Source organism: Ictidomys tridecemlineatus, unplaced genomic scaffold (assembly GCF_052094955.1).
Source record: "Ictidomys tridecemlineatus isolate mIctTri1 unplaced genomic scaffold, mIctTri1.hap1 Scaffold_83, whole genome shotgun sequence".
NCBI classification, from domain to species: domain Eukaryota; kingdom Metazoa; phylum Chordata; class Mammalia; order Rodentia; family Sciuridae; genus Ictidomys; species Ictidomys tridecemlineatus.
The window spans coordinates 154,411-180,437 of NW_027526085.1; the positions used below are offsets into that span (position 1 = coordinate 154,411).

The window sequence follows — 26,027 nt, forward strand, 5'->3', positions numbered from 1 at the left end:
ATGGTGAACTTGGGAACCATTAAGAAGGTGCTTTTGACATGGCAGGTGCTCAGTGAGTATTAACTGGTTCAACTGGAATGCAGTGCAGAAGCACAGCACCTGTGCTGTCTCCTCAGTTCTGTCTATCTCATTTTGACTAAATGAACAGCATTTGTTCATTCACAACATACAGCTCACTGTTTACCACATCTTGCACTAAGTGCTAGGGAATTAGAAACAAGTACTTCGTTAAGGTAGAATCCCACCCTAGAGAATCACACCCTGGGGAGCCCAGCAAGGAACACCCCTGAGTTGTGTCCCTCTCTTCTCTCCATCCTGCTAAGTGGGAGGATTGGGCCCAACATCCAGCTGGCTGAGTGCTATGGACTGAGGCTAAAGCACATGAAGTCAGATGAGATCCACTGGCTGCATCCCCAGATGAAGGTGGGTGAGGTGCAGGACAAGTATGAATGTCTACACGTGGAGGCTGAGTGGAGGTAGGAATGTTAGGTGGGGAGGCCCTGGAGGTCCTCCTACAGCACTCCCCATCCTCAGAATCTTCTAGAAAATCCAAGTGGCATCCTAGACTTAGACCTCCTACAATATCTAATGCATGCATTTTCAAAGCCTGACATGGACTCACAGTAAATCTGTATCCAGAAATGTCCCCAGTTGGGATACTGTAGTGCTATGGTGAAGGGGAGCAAAGGGTAGGGAGGATGGAGGGACCCACTTCCTCCTCGAGATTCGAGCTTCCCTGCATCACCCAGAGTCTGACCGCCTATCACAGGTATGACCTTCAAATCTGCTACTTGCCGGGAGACTTCATGGAGAGCCTGAAAGAGAACAGGACCATGCTGCTTTATTTTTACCAACAGGTAAAAAGTTCCTCCAGAGTCCCATGGCACCCTCCAGGCCAAGTGTATCCATCCTCTTTAGAAAGATGGAAAGACAAAGCCTGAGGATCATTGTCAGCTGTTCCAACCTTGGTGCAGACCAACCTGTTCCATAAGCTCCCAGCTCCTTAGGAGTTCCTTGGCTTCCCAGGTGATTGGGCTAATGAAACAGGAGCAGGTTAACATACAGGCCCTGGGGTCTTTCATATCTGGTTTTTAGCCAGCTCTGCCATTTACTAACCTGGTATTCTCAGAGACTTCATTTACCTGCATGAAACTGTCTGTTTGTCTATAAAATACTAATACTTACTCGATGGGGTTATTGTGAGGATCAAATGACATCATTGGCACTGTGCAGGTAAGCTGTCTCTGGGAAGACAAGACCCCTGATTTAGAGCACCTGCCAATTCCCATGGTGTAAATGCTCCTGCCAAGACCTGATTCAAGCTACCAATGGGATATTCACAAGTTCACAAAACTTCTAAAAATGTGAAAACTGGCTCTCTTGAAAAATTGCCAAGCCTCTTTGACATGCCATAGCATTAAATAAGTGCCCAGCACCTGTGCGAAGATGTGCCAAGGAAGAGTGAGCTACTGCCATTATTTTCCAGCTGGTCTCAGCTTCATCTCCCCTCTGGTTTCCTGGAAACTAATCCAGACGTTTCTTGGACCATGGATGGCATTTATTCCTACCTATCAACAGGGCTTTGGAAAAATTAATGACTCCTCCCCAAATCGGGGAGGGGAGCGGTTCTCTCCAAATTGGGATGGGGTGAAGACTCTGAAGCAGGGAGAGAATGTGTATGAAAGTTTCCCTGTGAAGGGGCTCAGGGACCCAGGGGGCAGAGGCAGAGCCAAGAGGGAGCTTCCACCCTGCTCCCCATTCCTGCTCAGTGCTTGTCTCTGATTGGGTGAGCATGAGATGGCTCAGAGGCAGAGGTGTGTCACCTCTTGCGGCCTCTGCTCAGGGAAGGGAAAAATGAGGGCGTGAGTCTGACCTGTGATCCTTCTCTTGCCAGCTCTGGAATGACTACATACAGTGCTACGCCAGCAAGGTCAGGAAAGGCATGGCCTTGCAGCTGGGCTGTCTGGAGCTCAGGTAAGTGGCCTCAAGGTCTCACCTGGGAGACCTGGGCCGGAGGCTGGCCTGGACTTTCGAGCTTCTAGGGTGGAAGTGGGAGTGGGCATGTGAGAGCTGGGAAGGGGAGGAGAGGAAGTCAGCAGAGTGGGCCTCTGAGATGCTCGCCATCTGGTCCTTGGAATAAATGGGAGAGAAGGAACAGCTCCCTCTGCTCAGTCCCCACCTCCTACCCTGCCCTTGCCTCTGGGCTGCCTGCTTCTCCCTCTGTCCTTCAAGTGTTTCTGCAAATGCTTCAGAGCACAAGGCCAGGCCCTGGGGCTGTTGGAATGTAGGGGTCCCCATCTGTGCTGCCCACTATAGCACCCCAGCTCCAGGAGGTACTCTGTGTGGAATTAGCACAGCATTCAGCAATGTCGTCAAGCTCACAGTGTTTGGGAGGTGACAGATGTGTACACAATTAATCATAATACAAGGCAGAACGAACATGTACCACTTTCAAGTGAAGCCATTAACCTTACCTGCAGGCAGCAGGGAGAGGGGATTTGAACTGCTCCTGGAAAGAAAAAATACCTCTTGGTTGGCAGATAATGGCACCCAGTGGGACATGCATTCTAGCCTGCCCAGGGATGGAGGAAGAAAGGCATAGACTAGAGAATGGGGGTGGGGTGAACTTGGAGAGTTGGCTGGCATGTGAGAGGCAATGACAATGGCAGAATAATAACATCATTGGGACAACAGACCCCATGTGCCCTGGCCTGCCTTCCAGGAGTCCTGCAGCCCTATACCCTGCATGGCATCCTATAGTCCTCCCCTCTGGAGTTAGACAGTTCTAAAGAGCTATCTTCCTTTTTGTTGGTGGATCTCACACTTAGGGCTTTGGTATCACTTGAAGACTCCAGTGAATCATCTGTCAGTCATCACTTAGTGAAAGCAGCCCAAAGGGGATCAATTTGCTTTCCACTTCACATTTTTACATGCTCCAGTCATCCCCGAACTGTTATTGGTTGTGGCTTTAGTTCCAGGGGCAGTGCTAAGAGGCTGGAGGAGGAGGCTCTGGAAGAGAGTGCAGTCAGGAATGGGCAGGCTAGAGAGTCTGCTCTCTGATCAGCCCAGGATTGCTCCCAGGTCTGTTTTCTGAAAAGAAACAGCCTCGTGTCTCCTGAGTCTCAGGAGCATCAGATAGAGGTTCCTATTCTTACCAGTGACCCCTGAGGTCAGGGGGTGTGCTGATGGGGAAAGGGCATGGGAAACACCTACTTTGTAAAACTGATAGAAGATTTTTCAGGTCTGATCATTTTTAAATGAAAAGGGTAGATAGAATGCGGTTGTATGTGAAGTTGGGCTAATTTAAAGTGAAGTTTTGACTATTGTCACTAACAGAGTCAGATATGGTTCTGAAAATCATACCATGAAGTCGACTCTTCCAGGGATGTGACTCTTGCTTGAAAATCATGGGTAACAGTCCCTTGTCTTGTTCGCATCACAGATTATACACGTTGCCTATGGATAATGACATCACCAGGAAAAGTGTATGCATTGTTTCTTGGTGTAAAAAAGAAGTATGGTAGGTGCAGCAGACATGAGATTAGGGACATGAATCCTCTGTGGACTCAGACCAAATCCTCTCTGGAGAACTGGATGTAATGATGTACAGCACAGGTCAGAACCTGGGCTTTCTGGGCATGCATCCTGGGGCTTGCATTGACTCTGTTATTCTGGGCAAGTCGTCTGATCTCCCTGGGCCTCAGTTCCTTCATCTGTAAAATGAGAATGATGGAACAACTTCACAGGGTTGTTAGGAGGAATTAGTGAGTTACTATATTTCAAGTACTTTTAACCATGACAGGGACTAAAGTGTTCTGTAACTGTGTATTTACTTGGCTGACATTTTTCTCTCAACCCTTATTTTATTTACTTATTTGTCTCTAATAGACTTTTGTTCAGAGAAGTTTTAGAAGTTTTAGATTTGCAGCAAAACTGAGCACAGAGTTTTCTTGTGCCTCCTCTCCCAAACCCACACAGCGCTCCATCATTGCCACTCTGTGAGTGTGGAGCAATTGCTCAGATTGATGTGTCATTATCACCCAAACGCCACAGTGCACATGAAGGTCGCTCCTGGAGGTGCACATTCTCGGGGTTTGGACAAATGCTTGCATCCACCACTATGATATCATACAGGCTAGTTTCACTGCCCCCAAAATGCTGCATGTCCCCCCTCTTCATCCCTCCCTCCCACTTACTCCCCACAACTGCTGGGCTTTATATTGTCACCTTGTTTTGCCTTTTGCAGAATATCATATAGTTGGAGTGCAGCCTAACTGATGTTTTATTGATCTAGTGGAGATGCTTTACAAATGCCAACTATATTATTTAATCTGAATCTTCTGCTCTAAGTTAAAATGTGAAACTCATGGCCTATATGCTAGAAATAAGTTTGAGGAACCAAATGATTTGTCCCCCTGTGGCATCTTAAATAGACTCAGTTTTCCCCAGGTAGGAAGACCCCCTGTCTTACTGTGCCTGGAGTTCAGTGGCCGCCATTCACTGGGTAGCTCCATCAGGGTGTCTCCCAGCATGCTTATTTTCTTGTGAGTGATAGCTATTTATGTTGCTTGACAATATATTCAAAGAAACAATTTTTTAAAAATTGTTCAGGACATAATATTTTATTTTTAATGCTCCTATTGGAGGTTTTTCTATAATTTCATGCTTTAGATGTTCTTGACCCTGTGAAATGAAAATACTTTCCTAGATTTCTTTTTCTAGCTTTATAATGCTTTTATTGCTTATATTTATCTATGTTTAATATATATTTATATTTATCTATATTTAGAAAATAAATATTCTAGATAATATTTTGAGGTGAGGATCCAACCTTCCTATTTTCTAAACAGGGTGAGCGGTCTGAGCTCATTGTTTTGAGGTCATAAGTTACTTACTTCTCTCTGCTTATAGTATTAGTAGCACAAAACTGGTCCCAGACGTCTATAGGACACCTGGCTTAAAGGATTACTGAGTTATTATTTTTTTTTCTTCTTGGTACAAGGGATTTAACCTAAGGGTGCTTTATCACTGAGCTACATCCTCAGCCCTTTTTATTTTTAATTTTGGATCTCACTAACTTGCTGAGGCTGGCCTCTAACTTGAGGCTTCCCTGTCTCAGCCTCCCAAATCACTGGGATTGCAAGCATCAGTTACTTTAATCTAAGATTGGACAGTGTCTGCAATAGTCAGTGAAATGACTAGACACAGAAATCCTGACAGGGAAGGGAGGCTGGCGTATGCAGGGACATTGGCTATTTGGTCTCAGCTGAAACCACCATTGCTACAAATAAATATGACAGTTATGCATCAGTTACTAATGGAGATACATTCTGAGAAATGCATCATTAGATAACTTCATTGTCACATTAACACAATAGAGTCCATTTACACAAAAAAAACCAGCTATGACTCTAGGTGATATAATCTTATGAGACCGCCATGATATCTGTGGTCCATTGTTGACCAAAAGGTCATTATGTGGCATCTGACAGTACCTACAAGTTTTCATGAATGCATATATTTTTAAGAGAAACGGGACTTAAAGAAGATGTGTCATATATTAATAGATGCCACCTCTGGTGGAAGGATTATGGATTATTTATATTTTCTTTTACAAATTCAAAAATTTTAACATGTTCATTTAATAATTGTTTAGGTGAACACACAAACATATGCACACATTTCAGAGATAGCAAACAGGCAAAAAAGAAAGTGCCCAGGAACCCAGGACCTGAAGGTGCAGGTGGTGACCCCGGCCTCCTGGGCTTAGCCGCCATCTTTTTCCTCAGCCTCAGAGCCCACAGCCCAGGAGCTGGGTCTCCCAGAGCACGAGGATGGTGCCTTTCTGGGAATAAAGTCTGTGGGATTTCCTTGTCCTCGCTGTTTTCTGAAGATCCAATTTTACCCCCCTGCCATCTTGCTCCCTCCCTGCGAATCCCACCTCTAGCAGGGGAAGGGCCTCCAGGCCAACGCCTGGGCATGAGTGCCCTTTGTTTTATTTTATTTTATTTTAAGGCCCTGATGGCCTTCTTCTCCAGTTACTGACTCTCCCCTCCATTTCTCCTTTCTCTCCAGATGGTTCTTCAAGGACATGCCCCACAACACCCTTGTCAAGAAGTCCAACTTTGAGCTCTTGGAGTAAGTGCAGGGCTGCCTCCTGACCCGCCTCCCTTCCTTCCCTCCAGAGCCTCCTTTCCCACTCAGGCCTGGACCAGAGCTGGGTAGTCAGGGCCTTTCTCCTTGTCCCCAAGCCCTGGTATCTCCTCCCGACTAGCCAGAAGTCCTGAGCTGGAGGGAAGGAGAGTCAAATGCTACTTCTGTTTCCCTGTTTTCAGAAAGGAAGTAGGACTAGACTTGTTTTTCCCAAAGCAGATGCAGGAGAATTTAAAGGTGAGAAAATCAAAGGGTGAGGGGCCCAGAAAACTCTTCTTTGTGCAGATCCCCTGGGCTAGAAATACAAGGATTAGGCTGGGGATCCTCAAAGAATCTGGGGCATCTGTGCTGTCTTGAGCCAGGACATAGGACAGCTAAATGCCCCCAGTGGGCCACTTCTGTGGTGGAGAATTAGGATGGGCTGCACTTGGCTCTAGTCTCCCAAGAAGCAGCCTGAGCCCTGGGAGGCTGACTTCCCTGCCTCCCGCTCAGGGTTAGGGTGGGCCCCACCTGAGACCACTGAGTGTGTTTTGAGGAACAGGTCATGGCAGGAGCCCTGGGGGCATCTTCCAGCATGGGCATCCTCTCAGTGAGACCTAGTGAAAGGACAGGTGCCAGGAGGGGCAGGGTCTGGCTCAGCACTGCCAAACTCTCCCCAGCCCAAGCTGTTCTGGAAGATGATCCAGTAGACCTTACCAGCAGTATGCCTCACTCTGGGAGGAGGAGTGTGTCATGAAGTTCTTCAACACCCTGGTGGGCTTTGCTAACATCGATCAGGAGACCTATCGCTGTGAGCTTGTTGTAATGACCACCCTCCTTATTCTCTCTGGGCCTGGGTTCTAGGCCTGGTAGGCTAGGGGGCCAGGGAGCTATTGGGGGCCAGGGAGCTATTCGGGGCCAGGAACAAAATTCAGGCTGCAGGGCCTTGCTGTTACCTGCCTATGGTGGAACTCATGTTAATCCATGTGCCAAGCAGGGAGCTGAATGTTGGCCTCCAGCTGTGGGAGGTGGGCAGGTGGACAGTTATCCAGAGGTGTGAGCTGTAGTCACTGTCTAGCTTAATGAGCCTTTCTTGCAGTGTCAACACACCAGGTGGCAGAACAGAGGTAACAGTCCCCTCTCTCCTCTATTCCAGCAAGGGTGGAACATTACGGTGGACCTGCTCACTGGCCCCAAAGGCATCCGCCAGCTGACAAGTCAAGATGCAAAGGAAGAGAGCATTGAGGCCACGCCAGCCCCTGGCTCAAGATCTTAGATTTCCGACTCCTTCTCTGTCTGCCCAATCATTCTTCTTCCCCCGTTCCTGAAAGCAGAGAGCCACACCCTTGGTGTGAGCTCTGTGGACAGTGTTTGGAGATGGCAGCTTGGGCAGATGGCTCCTTATTGCAGACATAGGTGCAGAGAGAGAGAAAAAAGGATGTGTTTGGCATTCTCCTGGTACAGAGAGAAGACTAGCTCTGTAAGTGGCAAAGGGAGGCAGTTCTGGGTCCAGTTCTGACTCTACTGCCACCTTGATATATGATCTTGGGCAAGTCCTGCCTTTCTCCACACCCCATTTTCTCTTCTGAAAGGTGAGGGGCTTGGACTCGATGATCCTTCTAGACTTTCTCCCTTCATCTGCAGAGGGACTCCCAGTCACTCCTCCCTCTTCCTCCTGACCCATCTGTATTGCCTGAAACCAGCAATGCGATGCTCTTAAGGCTCCCTTCTTCTCCACAGCCCACCAGCCTGGCTGAGTTCAAGCAGACCAGGTCCATCAGGTGCCTCTTGCTGAAGTAGGGCCAGGCTGTCCTGCAGCTGGGCATTGAAGGCACACTCCAGGTAAGCCTCTCTGGACACCTGGAGTCTCTTCAGGGGTATCACTATGGGTTGAGATGCCCTTGGGTTGACATGACTGTGGCAAGCAGAAAGCCAGGGCTTCCGTGGCTTTGGAGATCTTGTTAAGAAAACTTCACCATTCCCTAACAAGGTGCTGGGATGATGGTTCATATTTTTATTTTAATGTCAGGAAATAAGTGGGGTCTAATATTGACCAAGTGAAAAATGACTTATAGATCCCAGGGATGGGGGGATTTCATGGTGGAAGAATCAGAGACCTCCAACTGCAGAGCATCTATCTCTGCTCTCCCCAGTCTGTCCCTGCTCCACTCTGTTTTCCATTCCTCAATTTCTACTTTACATAGGGAGCACCCCACCTGGTACAAGGCATCCTGCTTTCTCACTGGTCTTCCCAGAGCTCAGGGTGGTCAATAAGAGGGAGCACACGCACGCCCCCTAGTGGCAACAGGGAAGGCCAGCAGAGCCCGGAGGAAGTGTGGGTTGGGGTTGGGGGTCCTGCAGCATGGTTGGGGATGGGGGTCCTGCAGCCTCTAAAGGAGCACTAGGAAGTACAGTGTAGCCAAGGCTTGAGGTCTCACCTTTGGCTGGCTTTTTCTCTGCAGTCTTTGTCCATCAAAAGCTCATCTCTGGCAGAGGCTGAGAACATGGCTGACCTCATGGTTATTGCTGGCTTCAGGGGGAACATAAAGGCTCTCTCATCATCCATCCCAAGAAAGGTAGGTTTTTCTGATAGGCACAGTGGACAGCTGCACTCTGAGCGAAGCCTGAAGGGTGATGTGGAGGCATGGGGGCATGGAGCCATTGGCCCTTGAGCAAATACATTCTTCATGGGTGTGAGGAGGTGCTCAAGCATACCTGGAGGTGCTTCCTGTGCCATCGTGGGTCGCCAGCTATAGGCCCTGGTCCTGGACAGCCACCCCTGGTCCTGCTAGTCAGAGCTTCATAGAGGCCAGCTTCTGGAAGAGCTGCATTTGTAGTACTAGGAAGATCAGAGCCATTACTAGGACATGGGTGGACCTTCCTCGTTTGGGGACCAGGGTCAGCAAATAGGTCTGAGATGGATCACAGGGTGCTGGTAGGAGGAAGCCTACAAGGAGGATTCTGATTCTGGCCCAAGGCCTACATAGCTTCCACCCTGATGCAGAGAGGGGACAGAAGGTGGGGAGGGGTCTCCTTGTGGAGCAGTGACAGGCCCTCCATCCATACCAGACTTTGTGTCCCTGGCTCCAATCTTCCCTCCCCTCCTCTCTCTCCAGATGGTGAGAAGCAGAACAGCCTGCCCCAGATCCCCACCCTGTGAGTACAGTGGGGATTTGGAAGGGCCCTGAGCTCAGCCAGTGTGTGCTGGGAGGAGGATGAACAAGCAGGGTGCCCCCACCCCCTCATTTTTGAGAGAACTCTAGACCCTGGCCTTTCCCACAGTGTGTTGTCCTCTCTGCTGCCCCCTGGTGACATCCTGGTAGGATTGCTGCTGAGTCCCATCCCAGGCCTAGGCCATGCCCCAGCTTGTTGCAGCCAGGTAGACTGATTCTGCTATTGGGCAGTGGATGAGGGGGACCAAAGCTCTGGAGAAGAGCTTTGGTCCCCCTCTGTGTTCATCTGCCTCCTGCCCTCTCACCTCCTGCCCTCTCACCTCCTGCAGAAACCTGGAGGTGAGGTGGTCCCACCTCTCAGAAAGCTGCAGCATAGGTAAGCCTGCCCACCCTGCCCATGGCCAGTGCCCACCTCCCCATGTTTGCTCCCTCTGCCTGCACTTATGACCATTCTCTCCAAGTTACAGAAAACAACCTTTCCTATCCCTTCTCAGTGCTGGATTTAAAATATCGCCAATTTTAATAGCAAGCATATATTGAGTAGTACACACACTGTGTTTGTCATGACAAAAGGTGGCCTCAAACAAAATCCACAGACCACATGACTACAGACAGACATTGATTTCTCACAGTTCCAGAGGCTGGCAAGTCCAGGGTCAAGGAACCAGCAAATTCAGGTGACTTCCTTATCACTGTGTGCTCCTGTGGTGCAGAGAGAAGGAACTCTGGTGGCCATTCCTCCTCTTATAAGGACACTAATCTTGTAATGGGGGCTCCAATCCCTGACCTCATCTAATTGCCCCTCCAATCTGCATATCCTAAAACCATCAAATTGTGAGTTAGGGCTTTGAGACACAAGCACCCAGTTCATAATGATGTTAAATGGGTAATAGGTATGTTTAAAGGAGATGGATTTGCCCTAGATAACAAAACAGAGACTTGAGTCAAGACTCCCCAGGCTCAGTGGCTGCCCCAAAGCCTGGGACAGGAGCCACGGACTTGCCCAGCTTCCCCCCTTCAGCACCCTGACCTCTGGCTGTGCTGGGCTCCAGGTGGGAGCCACACCCAGGTTCCTTGCCTGATGAGGCATCTCACTCGTGCGCTGGGCATCCTCCTGTCATTCCAGAGTCAGACATCTATGCAGAGATTCCCAATGAGACCTTGAGTTGGCTGGGAGGTAGGTCCTAGATCCTGCCAAAGTGACCCATCAGGGGTCTGGGAAGTGAAAAGATGAGGACTCCTGGGACACCACTGTGGAGCTTCCTGCCCTCCTTTCCTCCTGCCCCAAGTGTGCTCAGGAAGCAGCCAACCCAGGCTCCTGTGGATTGAAAGCTGAGGTCCTCCCTTGATGGATTGTGTGTTTTTGTGTGTCTGTGGGATATGGGGGTTCTAAGAACATGAGCCCTGGGACCCAGGAAATGGGGTGATGGCTCCTCCATGGATCTGAGGCAGTGGGACATTCTAGATCCCTTTTCCCAATCCAGCCTGTGCATTTTGGCTGCGGTGTTATGGGGTTCTGGGGCACCAGGGGATGCCAGCTAGTCTGTGTGCCCAGAGGCTGTGTTCCCCATCTGTGCAGGTCCACAGTACAGCATTGCCCGTGAGGATGTAGTTCTCAACCATATTCTAGGAGAAGGCTTCTTTGGGGAGGTCTATGAAGGGGTCTACACAAATCACGTGAGTCCCAGACTCTTCCCAACTCTTTGTCCACCTGCCTAGGGGTGAGGCTTTGGTAGAATACACGAAGGCAGGAGGGTGGACTCAGCCAAGTGGGAGTTCATCCAGGGCACCTCTAGGTGGACAGGCTTCGCCTTTTTGGCTATGCTCAGCAAACCTGGGGAGGACAGCGCCGGAGTGTGGGCAGAGAAGGAAGGAAGCACTGTTTGAAGCCAAGTGTAGATAGAACAGGGCCAGGCAGCCCGCATTTCATGAAGGCCTGAGGTCACCAGCTAACCAGGGCAGATCACGTGGCCCCTCATCTCAGCATCCTGGTCTGCACAGCTGGGCTTGAGCTCTTTGATCTCCAAACCCCATTCTGGTTCTAACCCAGCCTGGTCCAGAAGAAAGGGGAAGAAGAAGAAGGGAAGGGGAAAGGGGAGAGAAATGGAAGAAAGGAATGGGTGGTGTGTCCTGAAGAGGCTAGGTTGCCTCACCCCTCAGCAGTCTGCAAAGTCAGTGGGAAGGCCCTGCTGAGGCCAGGGCAGGAACGGTTTCCTTTGAGAACTAGGCTGGACCAAGCTTCCCTAAACCCCCTTGTTGCAGAAAGGGGGGAAAATCAATGTGGCTGTCAAGACCTGCAAGAAGGACTGCACCCTGGACAATAAGGAGAAGTTCATGAACCAGGCAGGTAGGCACACCTGGGCGGGGCCCAGACTCCCTGGCCTTCTAAGTTAGAGGAAAGGGGAGGATTCTCCTCCCGCTTTCCCCCATTCTCCTGTGTGACCTCCTGTTTCCACTTCAGTGATCATGAAGAATCTCGACCACCCCCACATCGTGAAGCTGATCAGCATCATCGAAGAGGAGCCCACCTGGATCATCATGGAACTGTACTCCTTCGGGGAGGTGAGCTGGAGGAAGCAGGCCAGGCACCTTGAAGATGCCAAGCTGAGACACCAAGGGAGCATACGACACTTCTCCCAGTTTCCTGCCTTCCGTACTCAGCTGAAGCAGAGAACCTGTTGATAGAGGAAGTCACCAGAACATCTTGCTGACTTGGGGTTTGCCCCCAGAGGAAGAGGAGGGTCAGTGGCTGCCAGCAGCCCTGGATCCATGCTGGGGTCCTGACAGCACTTCCCTTCCCACAGCTAAGCCACTATCTAGAGCGAAATAAGAACTCCCTGAAGGTGCCCACCTCGTCCTGTACATGCTGCAGATATGCAAAGCCATGGCCTACCTGGAGAGCATCAGCTGTGTGCACAGGTGGGTACACGGAGACAGCAGGAAAGCCAAGCCCATTCATGACCCCAGAGGAAACTGAGGAGCAGGGCTAGATTCCCACAGGGAGGAGCTGGAGTCCCTGCCTGGGCCTGCACCCAGCAGCTTAGAGCACTTGAGCACCTCTACAAAGTGTTTTCTCACTAAAAAGCCAAAACAGTTGTGTGGGCCTCAGAGAACTGTCACTAGATGTAGCTCCAGAGCAACTCCAAAGCTCAGTGTCTGACTGTAGCTGAGACCTGACCCTCCCTTGCAATGCCAGGAAACCCCCTCCCACCCTCTCAGAGCTCCACCTCCTCCAGCCTGCCCACTTATCTGCCAGGGGTTCAGGAAGAGGATCTGGGCTAATAGAGCACCTGGAGATCCTGAGGTTGAGGCCCAGCACCACCCTCATTTCCCAGCTCCTGGGGCTGTGGAGCTGTCCCTTCCACACCTGGCCTTGTTCCCATTCACTGACAGGAGACTACTGCCATAGGAACATAGCCCCGGGAGACGACCTGGGCACTTACCAGGTTCTTCCCCACCACTGACGTGGCCTGTGTGGCCTTGTGCCTGACCCTATGCAAAGCCACACAGGAAGTATCCATTCATTCAGTGAGTATTATGGAGCTCCTCCTGGGTGCCAGGCACTATCCTAGGTTCTGGGACAAAGTTGTGACCAAAACAGACAAACCTTGTCCTTGTGAAGCTCATGTCCTAGCATGAGCATCAGGTACACCCTGTCAGTTGCTGTAGGCTAAGGGGATGAAATGATGGGCTGGGCCCCTTGGGGTACTTAAGCCTGCATGCTTTCAAGTCAGCTTTTTAACAATGGAAGCAGACTTTTGGGAGCAGAGCTGCCTTCGAGAAGCCAACAGGCCCACTGGTTTGGGGTGAGGAGCCATGCCAGGAGCAAGGCCATCAGTACCAGTAGCTCCTCTAGGAGGCTGGAGCTCACCTCGCAGGAAGCTACCTGTATGCAACCTCTTCCTACGCTCACCTTCTGGGAACCTTCCTTCAGCTTTCCCACGTGCCCCAGGGTCCTAGGCAGTGCCTCACCCTGGTCTCCACATCCTTCTCTAGGGATATCACCATCCGGAACATCCTGGTGGCATCCCCAGAGTGTGTGAAGCTGGGGGACTTTGGCTTTTCTCGATACATTAAGGATGACGAGTATTACAAGGGTGAGGGAACTTCCGGTCCCTGCTTTGTCTCTGAAACCAACATCCCAGAAGGAGCCTACAACTGGGCAGCCCAGACCACAGGCCTCTGAACAGTAGGCTGTTTTTCTGGAAAATTCTAGCTCTTTCTTCCCTTAATAATGCCTGTAAACCTCTTTGCCCACCCCAAGCCTCTGTGACTCGTCTCCCCATCAAATGGATGTCCCCTGAATCTATTAGCTTCCACCGCTTCACGACAGCCAGTGACATCTGGATGTTTGGTACAAGGCAATTCAGGAGAGTGTGGAAATGGGCTCAAATTTTCTGTGTGGGTGGACTAAGAGGAGGATGATCCCTGAACCCACAATACCCCATTTCACTGTGGCCACTGAGAAGTCCCAGAGTTGGGGAGGTGGTGGTAGAGTCAGGGGTGACATGAGCCAAGGACTGGCCTAGAAAATCTGGGTTCATCCTCCTGTAAAAGGCTCTGATAAGCATGGACCCCACCAACCAGCTCCAAGGACAAATTTGGGGATGCCTTGTAAGGGAGCTTCAAACACAAAACTCAGGTGTTTCATGTAAGGAGAAGTAGGGAGTGGAGAGTGCCTAGCTGGGTGTGAATGGGCAACCTCACCAAACACAGCACTTCAGGTTACCTGCCAGTTCTCCCACAGCTGACTATAAACCTCATCATTGTTACCCTTATTTTCAAATAAGGAAACTGAGGCTCAGACCAGTAAGGGGCTTGCCCATGATCATACAGGCAGCAAGGGGTGGTGCCTGCCCTACTACTGTAGCTCCTAACCTTCCCAAGAAGGATCTGGTGGTTCCAACATGGGCCACCTCCTGAACCTACATAATCCAGCCAGCTCCATGTTGAGGGAGTCAGGGAGGGGAAGCCCTGGTTCATGTACTGCAGATGTAGGTCATTGGTCCCTTGAGTGGACCACCATGGTGGGTAAGACCCCAGTGGCCATAGAGGGAGTTGCAAGATAACACAGACACTCCCTGCTGGGACCAAGTGCTAATAGCCATAGTGTCCCTGGGGTGCCCACTTCCCAGCAGGGTGCCTGACCTTCCCCCTCTGCCCTCAGCCGTGTGCATGTGGGAGATCCTGAGCTTTGGGAAGCAGCCTTTCTTATGGCTGGAAAACAAGGATGTCATCGGGGTGCTGGAGAAAGGGGACCAGCTGCCCAAGTCTGACCTCTGTCTACCTGTCCTTTACACCCTCATGACTTGCTGCTGGGACTATGACCCCAGTGATCGGCCCCACTTCACAGAGTTCGTGTGCAGCCTCAGGTGAGCATGGGCTGGGGAGCTGTGGGAGTGATGGCTGGGTTGCCCCAGAGGCAAGCTGCTGCCGGTGGCACTGAGAGGTTTACAGCTAAGTCAGTGCACTCAGGGGCTCCTCAGGCCTATGCAGCAGGTGGCCTCATTCCCATCTGCTGGATGGAAGAGTTCAGATTTAAAGTCAGTGACTTGCCCAAGGCAGTGACAGGATGGCCAGGACATGTACCCAGACCTCCCTGCTGATCATCACTGAGCCACATGACCACATGGAATAAACCGGTCCTTCCAGCAGAGGCATGATGAGCATCAGGCACTCAGTACAGAAGCAGCTCCATCAGGGGCTGAAAGGCTGAGGCCAGGTTTACTGTCAGATACTAGTTCAGAGACAAGGTGAGCCAGGGGAGGCCTTGCTCATCAGGGCATCTCCACCCAAGCCCTGTGCCTTGCCCCTGCTGTGCCTAGAAGGTATTTTCTCTATTGGAATAAAAAATGTCTGGTGCAGCCAGACATGGTGGCACACACCTGTATCCCAGCAGCTTGGGAGACTGAGACAGGAGGAATACAAGTTCAAAGCCAGACTCAGCAACTTAGCGAGACTCTAAGAAACTTAGTGAGACTCCATTTCAAAATAAAATATAAAAAGGGCTGGGGATGTTGCTCATTGGTTAAGCACCATTGAGTTTAATCCCTGGTATCAAAAAACAAAACAAAACAAAACAAAACAAAAACAAAAGATGGCCCAGACACCTATGGTCTGCAGAGTTTGGCTGGAAAACACCTGTCTCCTGAGTGGGGTTAGGAGTCTGAGGCCTTATCTTTCTCAGTGCCAAGACACTTGTTCCCCTGGTACTGGAAGGTCACAGGTAAAGGGTGTTGTCCATTTCAGAGGTCCAGGAGTCCCCAGTTTGCTTGGTGGCATGCCTGTCATCAGTGCTCCCAAGGGTGGTCCTCTTCATTAGGCATACTTTAGTAAGGAAGTCAGCCGACCTTCTCTGTAAAGGACCAGATAGTGAATCTTTAGGGCTTCTGTCAAGTCTGCTCATCTCTGCCTCCATAGCTTCAAAACAGTCATAGACAGTAGTGAATGAATGGGGGTAGCTGGGTTCAATAAGAATTTCAATAAGAAATTCAAAGAAATTTGAATTTCTCATAATTTTCATGTGTCATAAAATATCATTTTACTTTTATTTTTTCAATTATTAAAAAATGTAATAACCATTTTTAATTTGAAGCCATAGAAAAATAGGTGGGAGACCATATGTGGCCTGTGACCATGGTTTGCTGACCTCTGTTTTAGGAGATCTCTTGCTTAATTGACCTTTAACAACATTAAATGTTGTTAATACTTCTCATTGATATATAAACATGTTGGCAAATATTAGTGAGGGCAAGAAAATTACCCCTACAAACTGGCTGGTTGGAGGGCCACCAAGGAGGAGGCTGGAAATGCCCAGGCAGGGGGCAGCAGGGATGACCCTGCATTTGTTTGTGGGGCAGGGTCCCCAACATAGTCTGCAAAACCTCTAGCTTAAAAAGCTTCTCTGGCTGGATGTGGTTTTGCACGCCTGTATTCCTCTCTGGCTGGGTGTGGTATTGCACGCCTGTAATCCTCTCTGGCTGGGTGTGGTATTGCACGCCTGTAATCCCCATGACTTGGGAGACTGAGGCAGGAGGATTGCAGCTTCAAGGCCTGCCTCAGAAATTAGTGAGGCTCTAAGCAACTTAGCAAGACCTGTCTCAAAATAAAAATTATTTTCCTCCTTCATTGGCTCTCCTGATCAATTCATCTGTGTTGTCCCTCACAAGGAAGATTTATGAAGCCAGGGAGTTCCAGGAGAAACCATCACACTGGGGGACAGGACTTCAACATATGAACCGAGGAGACACAAACATTCAATCTATAATAATGCATAATCTGGACCAAGGTCTTTTCTCATTGTTCCTCCGGCCAGGCATGTGCTGCCCTTTCCGGACGGCCCAATGCAGCTTTTATCTCCATGAAGTTTCTGTGAGTCCATAAGCCCTCAGTGACCTCCTACTCTGAATGTGGCTATCCATGGCTGGTTTATCAGGCCCTCCCACATACAGGGAGGCTGCACACATAGAGGTCATTAACCCCCCAATTAGCCATAGCCCAGGTGGCAGAGGCCAGACCCTGTACCTTCACATCTCTCAGCATGTAATTTGGGCTCAGAATTGTATGCAAAATTATTTTAATGATAACCTTGTCCACCATTGTTCCTTCATTGTGAATAAGGCTGAGCTACATTCAACCTGATGCTCCCCTTAGTGGGCCAATCCATTCACTAATGGGAGAGATGAAACTGACACTGCTCTATATCCTCTTTTCCAGCCCAGCTGGCTCAAGTATAGACACCCTCCACAAACCAACCTGCTTGCTCCCAAGCTACAGTTCCATGTAAATGTGTAACCAGGGGGCTTGGAATGGCTAGGCCCATCCCTTGTCAGGTGTTTCTTGAAATTCCATTCCTGTGCCATTAAGAAGTAGCAGCCATCTGCTCAGACGATGAAGATAACTGGGTTGACTCTTCTTTGTTTCTTTGTTTGGCTCTTTGATGTGAGTTTGAACTCACATCAAAAGAATAGCAACTCAGTCCTGCCAGACTGTCCTCAGCTAAGCAGACCTTCCTGCAGCCTAGTCTGTCTGTCTGCAGTGTCTGCTGCTTCGTATACCTGCTTGTAGCTCTCTCCCCATGTCCAAGACTTCCCTGGCCTCCTACCCTGAGCAGAGCCTCTGAGAAGTAATCCCAAGGAAATGGGGATGGATGATGTCTCCAGAGAATAGAGTGGACACCTGAGGCTCCCTGCAGAGGTCCTAGCCAGGACCTGGGTAGCCAGTGAAGGGAGAAGCATTCCAGCTGAGCCTTCTCCACCTCTGTCACCACCAACCATGGATCTCACCAAGGCTGTAGACCCCTGACTCAGAATGCCCCTGTCCTGAGTCCTTCTCTTATGTTTGGGTAAGAGGGAGCCTGGCTTCCTCTCTGTCCTTCTCTTTCATCCCCCAATCAGAGTTGCCATTCAGAACTGGTATATCTCAACCAATAGCAATAATGTCAGTTTACTGATGCTCCTTAGAGGGGGCTATGCCCCAGGTTTGTGTATCTCCTTCCAAGGAAATGCCCTATGCCTGAGTAAGCCCAACCAGGAACCAACAGATAAATCCTTTTTTTTTTTAAGAGAGAGAGAGAGAGAGAGAGAGAGAGAGAGAGAGAGAGAGAGAGAGAGAGAGAGAGAGAGAGAATTTTTAAATATTTATTTTTTAGTTTTCAGTGGACACAACATCTTTGTTTTTATGTGGTGCTGAGGATTGAACTCGGGCCTCACACTTGCCAGGCGAGCACGCCACCGCTTGAGCCACATCTTCAGCCCCAGGTAAATTCTTTATGTGAAAATAAAATGCTTTGATTCAGAAGGTGGAAGCAATGTCCTTAAAAACTAAACATATTTAATATTAAATAGTGTTGTCATTTAAATTTTACATATAACTATATATAATTATTGGAAATTACACATACACACACACACACACACATGCACACACACACAGTTGGCTATCCATATTCATGTGTTCTGTATCTATGGAATCAACCAACCAGGAATCAAAAATATTAACATAGGAAAAAAAATCTCATCTATACTGAATATGTACAGACTTTTTTCTTGCCATTTCCCTAAAATTACTGTATGCCAGTAATTACTTACATTACATTAGATGGCAAAAGCAATCTAGAGATTATTTAAAGCATACTGGGAGATATATGTACATTACATGCAAATACCATGCCAGTTTGCTCAAGGGAACAGGAGCATCTGCAGATTTGGGGTATCTACAGGGTGTCCTGGAATGAATCCCCCTTGAATATGGAAGGACAACTATATGTGTGAGAATTTACTTATCCATGGACTAATCATATCTGTCAATTTGAAACATGACTATGAAACATAACTGTTTGGAAAAGGGCCCGAGGGAGGAGTCATGGTCTCAATAGCAGCCTGCTTGGACCCTGTGTGTGCAGAATACCACATGGCAGATGAGAGGCCATGATGCTCCACCAGGTGTCTCCAACAGGGCCAAGGAAATGCCACACCACATTCTTCAGCAACTCTGAGAGAGCAAGTCTGTGTCCCCCATGATGCTCTTGTATTACTATTTTATGCCCCTGTTTGTAGCAGCTGATTGTCCACCCCCTTGCCTTGTCCTGTGCCTTGTGCTTCTTTGCTTCTCCTTAATAGGTCCCTGAGGATCTGTGTGCAGCTCCCTTACGCTGACCAGCCCTGTGGAGTACCCATCTCCCGTTAACTCACTGCATACCCCACCTCTCCACCGGCACAATGTCTTCAAGCACCACAGCATGTGGGTAAGAGGGCACTGCATGCTGAGTCCCAGCCTGGACTGAGGAGGCTGCTGGAGGGAGGTGGCCTGGGATACTAGGAACCCCACATCCTCAGCCTCAGAGGGTGCCCTCCATGCTTCTGTGTGCCACTCAAGTCATCGAGGTATTCTGTGACTCTTCCTTTTGCAAATATATCAAAGTTGGGATGAAGTTAGGCTCTGCTCCAGGGGACACCAGCTGTTTCTTTTGGAGGTTCCAACACCTTGGCACTGCCACATGGAACCCAGCCTCTATCCAGCACATGAATCTCTGGGGAGCAAACAATGCCCAAACCATAGCACTCTGTCTCTGTTAAGTAGATTATATATTCAGCAATCTCAGGATTGTAAAATACCCTTACATTCTGAAATCAGTTTTCTTTTAAAAAGGTCTAGCTCAGTGATCCTCAGCTGGGGTGTTTTGCTTCTTTGGTGACACTTGGAAATTTCTGGAGTCAGGTTTGTCCCAGTGGGGAGGGCTGCAGGTACCTAGAGGGTGGAGGCCAGAGGCTGCTTTGCATCCTACAAGGAAATTTCCTTAAAATAAAGGATTGATTGTCTGGCCCCAACACTGGCCTAACTGTTGTTTAATAATCCCTGTGAGAAAAAGAACATCTCCTATTTTAAAATTATTATTCTCCCAGCACCCAGTTCTATGCCTGCTTCATAGTATTGCTTAATGGGTACATACTGAATAGATCATTGAATAAGGAATATTTTAGCAAAAAAGCTAACTTGCAGAGAAGGTATTATTAGAAATCAAGATTGGTAACTGAAGCTAAATGAACTCTAGGTAAACTGTCCCAATACAGCTGTTTTTAGACTATACTGTAATATTCAAGTTTATTTTATAGGGTGTACTGGGAAAACTATTTTGAGAGGCTTGGCAGGGATTGTAGCTTTATAAAAGTATATAGAGTTTTTCTAGAATTTCTTTACATGATTTGTGTGTGCCCTGGCCACTTTGAAGGAAAGGAATTGTTTTAGTTCATTTTGTGCAGCTGTAACAGGACACTGGGAGACTGGGTGATGTATGATGAACAGAGATCCGTCTCTTACAGTTATGGAAGCTAGGAAGTCCAGCACCAAGGGCCACAGCTGGTGAGGGTTCTCTTGCTGTGTCATAGCTTGGCAGAGGCATCAACCATGTGACAAAAAACAGTATGGGAAAATGAGGGAAGGAGGCCTAACTCGTGATTCTGTCAGTCTCCCCTCCTGTGCTAACTAGCCCACCCCTGAGTTGGTGGCACTGACCCATTCATGAAGGCAGAGCCCTCGTGGCCTAGTGGTCTCTTAAAGTCCCCACCTCCCACTCTGTTGTGCAGGAGATTAAACATCCAACATATGAACTGTGAGGATCACTTTCAGATTATAGCAGGAGCTGGAGTGCCTGTGGGCTTCCTTGTCATGGCTGAGTCCTGCCACTGGAAAAGGCTCCCTGGGGAGTACTCAAAAGGATGCCCCTGGCACTCTTCCTCCATCCCAGATGCTAAGGGGATCACTGTACAGCAGGAGGAAAACAGAGTAGTTGGAGGGACTAAGCAGATAATTACACAATTGAACCATAAAAAGAAGAAGGGAAAATAGGAAAACACCTGCTCTTTCCATTCAGCAGCTCAGTCTGTGGGTCCACAGTCCCACAGGTGAGTGAAAATGGGGTGAGGTTAATAAAGCTGGGGAGAGGAAGCACTAGCCTTGAGACCTGCAGAGCTTTGCTTTTTTAAATTTCATTCTTCATCTTGCCTCATAGCTCCTGCACTTCTGGCCTTTGGTTAGATAACCCTGGTGGCTACCTTAACAAAGCTGAGTGGGACTACATGCCAGAGAGCTGGAGGCCACACCTGTGTTCCATGAAGCTTCCAGGATTGCCACATGGCACTTAGATGAAGGAAAAAACCCAAAGGGCTTTCTGAGGCTTGTGGTTCCCCTGAGGCTCTTCTGGGGTCCGTCCCTCCTCTAAGCCTGGGATGGGGCTCATTTCATCTCTCCTTTCTCTCCACTGTCCTCCAAGGAGGAGGACTTCATCCAACCCAGCACCAGAGAAGAGGCCCATCAGCTGTGGGAGGCTGAAAAGATCAAGATGCTGCAGATCCTGGACAAATAGCGGAAGCAGATGCTGGAAGATTCCCAGTGGCTGAGGCAGGAGGAGAAGTCCTTGGTGAGTCTGTGGAGCCCAGGAGGGGTTTCCCTGCTCTGCCCTTGCCCTCTTTGCCTCCCACTAACTGGGACAAATGCATGCCATCATTCTGCGTGTTCAGTTCCAGAAGCCTAAGTTGTTGCCTTTGGTCTCCTCTGCAGGACCCTATGGTTTATATGAACGATAAGTCCCCATTGGTAAGTCACCTGGAGAGGCCTCTTTTTTAGAGCCACAGACTGGGAAGGCCTTGTCACCCCAGGAATCACCAATCCCTGGGCCTGCCCGTCTCCTCCTTGGGGCTGTCCATCTTGGGACCCTTCCACCCCATGGCCATAGTCTCTAATCACACTGTGGAGCAGGGTGAGGGAGGGGGGACAGTGGGTGGTCCCCAGAGCTGTAGAAGTGACTGTTCTCTTCCCTTCTTTCCTTGTAGACCCCAGAGAAGGAGGCTGGCTACAGTGAGTGTTCCTTCCCTTCCTTGGGGAGTCCCTACCTGGGTCTCTGTGGTACCCCATCTTTGTTTATTGCCTGGGCAGGGGGCAGCAGAGTATGTCTGCAATGTTAAGAACCATCTATTTGCCTTGTTTTTAATGTGGCATGTGCAAAGGGGGTCAGCTTAGTGTGGAGAGCTGCTCCCTGCTCTGCTCACCTCCTTGGTCCTCTTCTTGGTCCATCTCCTGCCTGCCTTTATTTGGCAGAGTGGGTGATTCTCGCCTTTCCACCCCTCACTCTGTTGGAGAAAGGTTAAGTAGCTCCACCCACCTGCCCCACTTCTTAGGTCTTCTCCAAGCCCAAGGGATGAATGTGACCAAGCCTAGGAGATCTCTCCAGAAGCTTGTGCTGAAGTCAGGGAAAAGAGGGGGAGGAGCTGATGATAATGATAAGAAGAGCAAGGACAATGGACACAGAGAACTTAACACAAGCCAGGCACCAGCCCAAGTCACAAGTATTAACTCATTTGTATTGTAGCAACTCAGAGACAGGCAGTGTGAATCCATTTTACAAAGGATTCAACTGAGACACTGGCTGATTGATAACTTGCCCAGTGTCACCCAGCTGCTAATTAGCATGGCTCAGGGGTGAGCCTAGGCTCTCTGGTTCCAGGTGACTTCAGAGCTAACCCTCTTTTTCTGCAGATGAAAATTGAGACCGGGGGAATACAGATGTGCTGTCTTGGGTGGCAGGGCTCTTTGTTGGCGGAGGTGTGAGCAGAACCAGGTGTTCTGATTTCAATCCTGTGCTTTCACTTCCAGCAGCTGTGCAGGGCCTGTGTGTGTCTTTGTTCATCAGAGTGTGCATGAAATACCAGCAATGCTCTGCTGGTATTTCATTTACTTGAGCCCCAATAGCATCCTCACAAATCTACCCATGAGCAGCTGATACACCAGGGTTGGGGCTCCATGGATCCTCATTACCTGTAGAGAGTGAGGCTTCTTTTTCATGGTGGCCAAGGCCAGAGCGTTGCTGTCCTTTGGGCCTGTGTCCATCAAGGAGCAAGCATGCCAGAGCTGGAACTCCCATGAGGTCACCCCATCTCTGCTGTGACTTTGATTTTTTTTTCTTTCTATACAAAACCACAGAGGAAAGCATGCTCTTCCCCTGCCATCTTCCTGGGATTGGGGCCTAATACCCCCGGAGTCTCCTGGTAACGGAGGAGAGGGCTTTGCTTGATCATCATCGGGTATGAAGGCAACGGCCAGCTGCTGAGACCCCTCTACCCACTTACTCACTGTCCTTCCCATTGCAGCAGAGTTCACAGGGACCCCACAGAAGCCACCGCCGCAACTGGGGGCACAGGTGGGTGTTGGCTCCCCCAAGGCTGGATATGAATTGGAGTGGGGATTCTCAGGACTGAAGACTATGGTCTTTAAATACAAGCACTTTGCCTCAGGCTACCTCAGCTGGTTCATATAGAAGCAGGCGTAGAGCCAGGCTCAAGTACTCACTGAATGGCCCAGAGGAAAGCTCATAGGTGCAGCCCTGAGGGAGGACGAGTGGCCCCTGTCTCTTTTGAACCACTCTTAAGCTTTTGGCACCCCCCACCCCGTCCTTGCAGTAGCCTGGGTGGCCACTGGTATTCTTTGCTCTAGAACAGTGATTCTCAATGTCAGCTGCCCATTAGAATCACCTGATGGGCACTGACCAACCTGGACCCCAAGGCTAGGTGATGGTTCCTTGGGTCTGGTTAGGCCATCACCAGAATGTGATTAGGCTCCCTGGCTGGACAGCCATTGTCCTTGAGGCAGAAAGGAGGGATACAGGCCCAGGAAAGGTCACTATTGACTACAAAGGAGTCCTTCCTGGTGGACTGGTGGTTGAGGTGCCTACCCACAAAAGAACAGCAGTGGTAGCAGGGTCCTCCCAGGTCCCTCAAGCCCCCTCTGCTTCTTTTCCTTAGTCCATCCAATCCATAGCCAACCTGGACCAGACTGATGACCTGGTGTACCTCAATGTCATGGAGTTGGTGCGGGCAGTGCTGGATCTCAAGAAGGAGCTCTGCCAGCTGCCCCCTGAGGGCTATGTGGTGGTGGTGAAGGTGAGAGCCCAGGCAGAAGGGACCCGAGGAGGTGGGGCTGTCACCCATGAAGAAGGGGGTGCTGTCTCCACCCACGGTCAAAGGGAAGTTGGTTCCTGGAACCCCCAAGAAGTGCTCTGGCCAAAGCAAACAGGGCTTTCTGGAAAAGAAAACAGCAGGCAGTAACAGCTGCCCTGCGCCTTCCTCCCCTCAGAACGTGGGGCTGACCCTGAGGAAGCTCATTGGGAGTGTGGGTGATCCTTGCCCTCCTTGCCATCATCTTCGAGGACAGAGGTAGGTGTCCTATCCTAGATGATGTCAAATCTGTCACTTCTCCCTGTACCTCCACCTGTTCCTAGTTGCATTTCTAGCAGAGGCCCCTGGGCCACCTGGGAAGTCCCATTTCTGTCCATCAGGAGACTGCACAGCATGTCTGGGCAGCCACCATCAGAGGGCCAAGAGGCCCCCAGGAGCCTGGCCAGCTTCTGGGATGAATTTCCTATCAGGTCTCAGATTGCCATGGATTCTCATTGAATGTGGATGTGCAAGAGGGCACTCCTGCCTTCCCTCCCCACCCTTTATCCTTTATCTAATCACTGGACCAAGGTTAAGGTGAATGTGTCATTGAAATCCTGTCAATGAAGCCCTGGGAATCCCGGTGTCCTGCTGACACAGCCCTATGATGGCCACCAGGGACCTAGCCTGATCCCTGGGACCTGTGAATGCATTATCTTACAAGGCTAAAGGAGGTTGGGGGATGTGATCAGTGTGAGGCTCTTGAGAGGGGGATATTATGTGGATTACCCAAGTGGGCCTGTGTCCTTATTAATGGGCAGCGGGAGGAAGGTCAGAGAAGGGCTGTGATGACAGAAACCAAAGTCAGAGGGACACTGCTGCTGGAAGGTGCAGCTTCAACACAGGGAAAGGCAGGGAACACCCTGCCCAGCTCTAGAAGGAACACAGTCCAGTCTGCACCCTGGTGTTAGCCTCATTGGGCCCGCTCAGAAATCTGACCTGCAGAACTGTAAAGGAATGACCTGTGCTGCTCGGAGCTGCTAGGTTTGTGGTCATTTGTTACTGCAACTGTAAGAAGCTGATCAAGGGCCACTGGAAATTTGTCGACTGTCCATCTGGAAACCAAATGTGGGCCTCTCATGGAGTCCTGGGATCCTCTGCCTCTTGCGGTCAGCCATCTGCCACATGATCCATGTGGCATGTGGCACATCCCATCACCACCCTGACCATCTGCCTGCTCAAGGCAAGACAGAGAAGGGACATTTGGGACATTTCTCAACCTGCCTCTGGGTGGCAGCAGCAGCAGCACAGAGGCACCCCATCTAGGCAGGTACCATCAAAGGGCTGAGATGGCCACTAGGGACCTAAATAGCTTTAGGGCAAATTTCTTTTCTTTTCTTTTTTCTTTTTTTTTTTGAGAGAGAGAGAGAGAGAGAGAGAGAATTTTTAATATTTATTTTTTTTTAGTTCTCGGCAGACACAACATCTTTGTTGGTATGTGGTGCTGAGGATCGAACCCAGGCCCCACGCATGCCAGGCGAGCGCGCTACCGCTTGAGCCACATCCCCAGCCCCTAGTGCAAATTTCTTGAGGAGAGATCAGGTGTGATGTGGTAGCTCCGTATCCTAGGGATGACCATGTATTCATTCGCTCATTCAACAAAAATTTCTTGTGTTTCATGTGCTCAGCGTGCTAGGCTATGGGCATTTGGTGGTTAAAAAAAAATCCCAGATCTCTTGATTTGATGGTAGACAGTTACAAAATGGCACAGGCCCGTGGATCCTGACATTTCACTTGAATGCTGGTGGTGTGAAGGGTTGTTGCTGTGACAGGATGGCGTATGGGGCGGGGTCAGGCCATGCTCACACATGATTGGCTAGGGGTTGGAATGCCCACTCTAATCTGTATGGGGGGCTGGATTCAGCCAGGCCTAGACCCACCTTGTCCCCAGGGATTTCTGACTACCTCAGCCAATACCCTTCCCCACGGCCAAGCACCTCGCCTCTCTGTGAGCTTTCCCTACAGATTGAGGGAACCCAGAAGCTGCTCAACTAGGACCTGGCAGACCTCATCAACAAAATATGACTGGCGCAGCAGAATTCCCTGACCTCCCTGAGTGAGGAGTGCAAGTGACAGATGCTCACAACCTCCCATACCCTGGCCGTGGATGCCAAGAACATGCTGGATGCCGTGGACCAGGCCAAGGTCCTGTCCAATCTGGCCCACCCACCTGCAGAGTGACCTAGGGTGGGGGTGCGTCTTCCTGCACCCGCTTGCGTCTTCCACTCCCACCCGT

General features: G+C 49.8%; 1 pseudogene; it reads left to right on the forward strand.

Moving 5' to 3' along the window:
* Positions 1–26,027, forward strand: LOC144374716 (protein-tyrosine kinase 2-beta-like; annotated as a pseudogene).